This window comes from Triticum dicoccoides, chromosome 2A (assembly GCF_002162155.2).
Source record: "Triticum dicoccoides isolate Atlit2015 ecotype Zavitan chromosome 2A, WEW_v2.0, whole genome shotgun sequence".
Classification (NCBI taxonomy): domain Eukaryota; kingdom Viridiplantae; phylum Streptophyta; class Magnoliopsida; order Poales; family Poaceae; genus Triticum; species Triticum dicoccoides.
Window position 1 is genome coordinate 436,004,242 of NC_041382.1, and position 7,346 is coordinate 436,011,587.

Below are 7,346 nucleotides of genomic sequence, written 5' to 3' on the forward strand. Positions count from 1 at the left end.
CCATCGCACCAAGGGCCATGATCTCCAGAACTGTAAGAAAGTCGAGCAGCTTGTTGAGCAACAGAAAGCTGAATACGAGCGGCGCGACGAGGAGAAGGCCCAGGAAGGTGCTGGGGGATTCGGCAAGAAACGTCCCGGCCGAGGAGGACGCCGCGGCAAGGCCAAGCAGCGGCAAGGAGACAGACCTCCTCGCGGCCGCGACAAGGATGAAGATGACGACAACGATGAAGACATGGATGATGAGGAGACTGATGAGCAGGAGTTCCAGAAAGCCACAGAGGTCCTGTGCGTTGACGGTGGTGCTTCTCTGCACACCTCGCACCGCCAGCTCAAGCAGTGGGTGCGGGAAGTTAATGCAGCAGAACCACCCGTCGAGTCATGCAAGCCTCTGAAATGGTCCAGCACGCCTATCATTTTTGACATTGAGGATCACCCTGATCGCATAACTGCGGTCGGGTGCTTGCCGATGTTGGTTTCACCAATAATCCGCAACCTCAAGGTCACTAAGATGCTATTTGACAGCGGGGCCGGCTTGAATCTGATCTCCTCTGCGGTGCTCCAAAAACTCCAGATCCCTGACAGCGAGCTCGAAGAGACCGGTACATTTCAAGGAATCAACCCGGGAAGAAGCAAACCGAAGGGAAAGATCACGTTGCCGGTAACATTTGGCAGCGAGCTGAACTTCAGGACTGAGAGGGTCACATTTGATGTTGCTGACTTTCCATTACCTTACAATGGAATCCTTGGCCGTCCGGCACTCGCCAAGTTTATGGCAGCCTCTCACTATGCGTACAACGTACTGAAAATGCCAGGCCCGATAAGTGTCATCTCTGTCCCTGGCGACAAGAAGGATGCTCTTATCTGTGCCGACAAGATCTACCGGGAAGCAGGAGCCGCAGCAGAACGCAAGACACTTGCCGCTGAAGCTCCCGGGGGGAAGAAGAAGACCAAGTCCGGCAAGAGCTCTGATGCCCACTCCGGCAAGCGCACCTCTTCGGAGTGTTGCGCTACCGTCGAGGACACACCATCGAGCTCCACCGGCAAGTGTAAGAAGGCAATGGCAGCTCCACCTGAGACCAAGAAGGTGTCCGCCAAGGAGGATGCCACTGGTGGTACCTTCACCATCAGCGCCACTCTTGACCCTAAATAGGAAAGCGCGCTCGTTGCTTTCCTGCGGGCGAATGCCGACGTGTTTGCATGGCAACCGTCTGATATCCCTGGTGTTCCCAGGAAAGTAATTGAGCACCACCTTGCCGTCTATCCCCATGCGCGGCCCGTCAAGCAGAAAGTCAGGAAACAAGCAGTGGAGCACCAAGAATTCATCGCAGAAGAAATCAAGAAGTTGGAAGCAGCAGGCCTTGTCAGAGGAGTGCTCCATCCCACATGGTTGGCCAATCCTGTTGTCATGCGCAAGGCTAACGGGAAATGGAGGCTTTGTATTGACTTTACTGATGTTAATAAAGCTTGTCCCAAAGACCCATTTCCCTTGCCGAGTATTGACCAGATTGTTGACTCCACAGCCGGATGTGATTTGCTTTCATTTCTTGATGCATACTCAGGATACCATTAGATCTTCATGGCAGAAGAGGATGAAGAGAAAACCGCATTTATCACCCCGTGTGGCATGTACTGCTTCATACGAATGCCTTTCGGTTTGAAGAATGCTGGTTCGACATTCGCAAGGGTAGTCCACCACGCTTTTGAGCCGCAGATGCACAGAAATGTGGAAGCCTACATGGATGTCATAGTGGTCAAAAGCCAGAACAGGGCGACCCTGATTCAAGATTTAGACGAGACATTTGCAAATCTGCGCAAGATCAACCTCAAGCTTAACCCCGAGAAGTGCGTGTTTGGAGTCCCTTCCGGCAAGCTTCTCGGGTTCTTCGTGTCTCAGCGGGGAATTGAAGCCAATCCCGACAAGATCAAGGCCATTGAGCAGATCGAAGCACCAAAGCGTGTCAAGGATGTACGAAGGCTTGCCGGTTGCGTGGCTGCTCTCAGCAGGTTTATCTCTAGATCTGCTGAGCGAGCCCTGCCATTTTTCAAAATTTTGAAAAAGGCAGGTCCAATGAAATGGACTCCGGAGGCGGAGGCTGCGCTGCAGGACTTGAAGAGATACTTGTCCTCCACTCCAACACTTGTCGCACCTAAGCCGCAAGAGAAGTTGCTGCTGTATATAGCGGCAACCAATCAAGTGGTTAGTGCTGCGTTAGTGGCGGAGAGGGAGGCAGATGATGAGCCAGCAACCACGGCAGATGCATCCAGCAACAAGCAGGGGGCTTCACCGACAAGCTCTGGTCCCGACAGAGATGGATCTGCGCAGGAGCATGATAAGATGCAGAAGAGAATGGTGTAGCGTCCAGTTTACTTTGTCAGTTCCCTTCTACAGGGGGCTAGATCAAGGTACTCTGGTGTGCAGAAGTTGCTTTTCGGCCTCCTCATGGCCTCGAGAAAGCTGCGCCATTACTTCCAAGCACATGAGATCACATTCGTCACTCGCTTTCCGCTGAAGAGGATACTGCAGAATCCAGAAGTGACAGGCAGGATTGTTGAGTGGGCGCTGGAACTGTCAAGCTTTGGCCTCAAGTTTGAGAGCACTTCAACTATCTAAAGCAGAGCAGTGGCAGAGTTCATAGCAGAGTGGACGCCAACACCAGATGAAGAAATTCCAGAGACGAGCATCCCCGTCAAAGAGGCAAGCAAAGAGTGGCTGATGTACTTTTATGGTGCCTTATCGCATCAAGGCGCCGGTGCGGGCGTGCTGCTTGTCGCGCCCACCGGAGAGCACCTCAAGTACGTAGTCCAGATGCACTTTCCCAAGGAGCAAGCAACCAACAATACTGCAGAGTATGAAGGATTGCTTGCCGGTCTCAGAATCGCAGCAGACCTTGGGATCAAGAAGCTCATTGTCAGGGGTGACTCACAGCTTGTCGTCCGCCAAGTGAACAAGAACTACCAGAGTCCGTTGATGGAATCATATGTTGATGAAGTGAGGAAGCTAGAAGAGCACTTTGACGGCCTACAGATGGAGCATATCCCAAGAGCTCAGAATGACATTGCTGATGGCCTATCAAAGTGTGCCGCACTAAAGTTACCTGTGGAACCAGGGATCTTTGTGCTCAAGTTGACTCAACCATCCGTAACACCATCGACTGGACAAAGCAAGAAGAGGAAGTTGGTTTCTGGTGACTACTTTCCGGCATAGCTCCCCGAAGCTGCCGCCAAGAAAGTCCCCAAGATCAACACCAAGGATGCTGAGGGGCAGTCTGCTCCGGCAAGCCTTATGGTTTGTTCCGTTGAAGCAGACGCTCCCGACAAGTTTTGCTCCGGCAAGCTTGCCGGGGAACATCAAGCTCCGGCAGGGCCGCAAGTCCTTGCCGTAGAAGCGGATGTTCCCGCAGCAGCAGATGTGCCTTTAGTCCTTGTTGTCGAGCCACAAGCTCCAGCATGGGCACATCAGATTGTCCATTTCCCTCAGACAGGAGAACTTCCCGAAGAGCAAGAAGAAGCGGAAAGAGTAGCCCGGCAATCAAGTATGTACCAGTTTGTCGATAGCATACTGTACAGAAGAAGACTCAATGGTGTGAAATTGAAGTGTATTTGCCGGGAAGATGGACAAAAGCTGTTGGCAGAGATACATGGAGGCATATGTGGCCACCACATTGGTGCAAGAGCACTTGCCGGCAAAGCTTTCCGGCAAGGTTTCTTTTGGCCGACAGCCCTCCAGGATGCAACTGCACAAGTGACCGAGTGTGAAGCGTGCCAGTTCCACTCCAAACAGATACACCAGCCAGCTCAAGCTCTCCAGACGATCCCTTTATCCTGGCCATTTTCGGTCTGGGGGCTCGATATCCTCGGCCCTTTCCCCCGAGCTGTCGGGGGCTTGAGTACTTGTACGTCGCAATCGACAAGTTCACAAAGTGGCCGGAAGTGCAGCCAGTGAGGAAGGTGACAGCACAGTCAGCAGTCAAGTTCTTCAGGTCAATTGTTTGCCGTTTCGGGATCCCTAACAGGATCATCACCGACAACGGCACGCAATTCACGAGCCGCACCTTCATGCAGTATATCCAAGACCTTGGCGCCAAGGTCTGCTTCGCTTCTGTTGCTCATCCGAGAAGCAACAGTCAAGCAGAGAGGGCAAATGCTGAAGTGCTGCGCGGACTCAAGACCAGAACTTTCGACAGGCTGCGCAAGTGCGAAGAAACTGGATCGAGGAGCTGCCGGTGGTTCTTTGGTCGATCAGAACGACACCAAATCGAGCCACTGGCCAGACACCTTTTGCTCTAGTCTATGGAGCAGAGGCAGTTCTCCCCACGGAACTCGTATACGAATCACCTCGAGTGCTCGCTTATGATGAGCTTGAGCAAGGACAGTTGCGACAAGACGACGCGCTGCTCCTTGAGGAAGATCGTCTTCAGGCTGCTGTACGAGCTGCTCGATACCAGCAAGCTTTGCGCCGCTACCATATCCGCAAAGTTAAGGCCAGAAGCTTCGAGGAAGGCGACCTTGTTCTTCGGCGCGTTCAGTCCGCCAAGAATTCCAACTAGTTGACGCCGAAGTGGGAAGGCCCTTATCGGGTGAAACGAGTCACAAGGCCCGGCGCTGTCCGCCTTGAGACCGAAGATGGCATTCCGGTGAGCAACTCCTGGAACATAGAACATCTTCGTAAGTTTTTCCCGTAGGGCGCGGTTGCCGGAACCCCGTTCCGGCAACCACCTTTTGTACAAGTCTTGCCGCTGTTGCATGTAATCCTTTGTACAAAGCCGGGCGCAGATCCCATGCATAAATAGAACCCCATGTGCTCCGCACAACTTGTCCATTTCATGCATTAGTTTCTTTCTTGCATGTGTTATCTGACACTTTGTGCAGCACCTACATCCGGTAAGCAGTAACGAGCCAAAGGGCTCCATATCATTATTTTCTCTTCTTTCTTTTTTTTCAACAAAGGAAAAGAAGGTTCCCTCGCACACATGTTTGTCGGGGGGAAGGAGAAGATTGTGGTATGGACCAGGCGTCGTTCAAGCAAAGTTCTGCCTTGCCGGGAAGCAAACGACAGAAAAGCTAAGTTGCCAAAGTTTGAGCAATCAATTTTTAAATTTTTTGAGTTATCTTCCTCGAACGACACCGCCTTGTATGGAAAACCTGTGCGCGGAGGAACCAACTCGTGGCTAGTTGCGCCCTTACTTTGTTTCGAGTCCGCTCAACAACTTAAGTGTGCTGCATCTAGTCGCGACAAGGTTTCTTGTCGGAAGCAGCGCCGCCAGCAGGCTGCTAAAGTTCCGCACTCAGCGCTCGCGGCTCGGGTGCCTGCGCCGACAAGTTCCCTAGAAGCATAGGGTAAAAACATACAAAGGAAGGAATCTAGTAGAGGAAATAACATAGCGATTGATAACAGAAATAAAGTTATATTACAAGATAACTTGTCGCAGCTCTAACAGACTGTTTTCATAACGTGATTAGCAGCGACAAAGGAAAACAAGAAATGGGCGGCCTAGTCTACGCGGTCACCCTAAACCCTCTTGATCTCGCTCACCTTGTCCACAATGGGTGCGACAAGGGCCTTGAGTGAGTCCCGATCGGTGTCTGGCGGCAAGGACTTGAGGACGTTGGTGAAGCTGAGGCCTGGATTGCGGAAGGCCACCTTCATCAGCACCTTCTGGAGAACCCCAGCGCAGATTTTGCGCGACTCGTCGGCTAGCTGCTTTGGGATCCTCTCCCGGAGCCGCTGGAGTGCCGTCGCCACGCCCTTGAAGAACAGGCTGAGCTTGGCGCTGGGTTGGAGATTCTCGTCGGAGGGATACCCAAAGTCCTCCATCCCCAGCTGCGCCAGCTCCTCGTTGATGACTGCGGCAATATTCACCAGACCCTCGGTCCAGTGCTCCACAGTATCTCCGAACGAGTTCTGGGTAACTGCGAAGCTCTCCAGCAGCGCCTTGTCAGCTTTGACCTTCTCCGACAAGGTTTTCTCCCGCTCCTTAGCGGCCTCCAGCGTCTGCATCAGCGTGGCCAGCTTCAACTCCAGGTCCGCACTGGAATCCTTGGCGGCGCTGAGCTCCTTGCCCCTCTTAGCGAGAAGACCTTGCAGCTCACCGTGGGCGGCAGCATCCTTCTCACGCTCACGCTTGAGCGCGGCAAGCTCCTCGCCGCTCTTCTCGATATTGGCCTCCAGCTGCGCCACTTTCTCCTCCAGCTCTTTCTTGGCAGCCTCTGCGATCGCGGCAGCGTCCTTTGCTTCCTTGAGCGCCCTGCCAAGTGCTTGCTCGCGCTCGGCAAGCTCCTCCTCGTAGCTGTCGAGGTTGGCCTTCCACTGCACCAATTCACCTTCTCGCGCGGATTGCTTCCCGGCGGCCAGCCTTTGTTCCTCCTCAGCTTCGGCCTTCTCGAGAAGGAAGTTCGTGCGCTCCTCGTCAAGTCGCTCCCGCTCCTGTGCCAGGGACCAGAGTGCTTCTTGATTGTGGCCCTGGAGCTCCTCCGCGCGCTTCTCCATGTCAACTCCCGCCTTCGCGACAAGCGCTTCCCGGGAAGCCAGCTTGGCTTGCCGGGCGCGGTAGAGTGACAGCAGCTTCAGCAGCAGCTCCTCCTCCTCAGGCTCGCCACTGCTGCTGTCGGGCGCGTCGACCAACGACAGTCCGGCGGAGGCGAGCACCTCCTCATCAAAAGTTTCCCCCTCGACCGGCGCCCTAGAGCTCGACGCCTAGGGTAGCTTGATGAAGATATCGTCGCCGGCCTTCAAGTAGGCGCCGGGCTGGGGCTCCTCGGAGCCCGGCTCCGCAGCAGCGGCAGAGGGATCGGCGGTCGGCGCAGCGCCTGGCGCTCCTGTGGCCTCAGGGTTGTCAGTGCAATCGCCCGACCCCTCGCCGCCCTCTGCGGCGATAGCCTTGGCGGCCTCCTCGCCGGCGGTCTCATCAGCACCAGCCCCTTCCTCGCCGGCGCCCTCTGTCTCCATTGGCTCAGTAGCAGATGGGTCTGAAGAACGAAGAAGGGAGAAAAATCAATCAAAAATCCAAGAGAAGAAAATCAGAAGAAAAAGAACCCAAGGGAAAGTTCTTGGACAAGTGAATTACCTGTGCCAAGATCTGCAGTTGCAGTCTTGGCCGCCGCAGGATCGACGGTGCTGCCCCTTGCCGGAGAGTTCTCCCTTGCCGGGAACCCCTCCCTTGGCAGCGTAGTCGAAGCAGATGGCACTTCGGGACCAGCTTCCGGGCGCTCCTGATGTGGCTGCTCTGCTCCTACACAAATCAACAAGCAAGATATCAACAAAGGAAAAAGCACTCATGTGCGCCCGACAGCAGAAAGCTAACTATGAACTTACGCTGGGGGCTGCTTTGAGGAGTGATTGCCGGGTT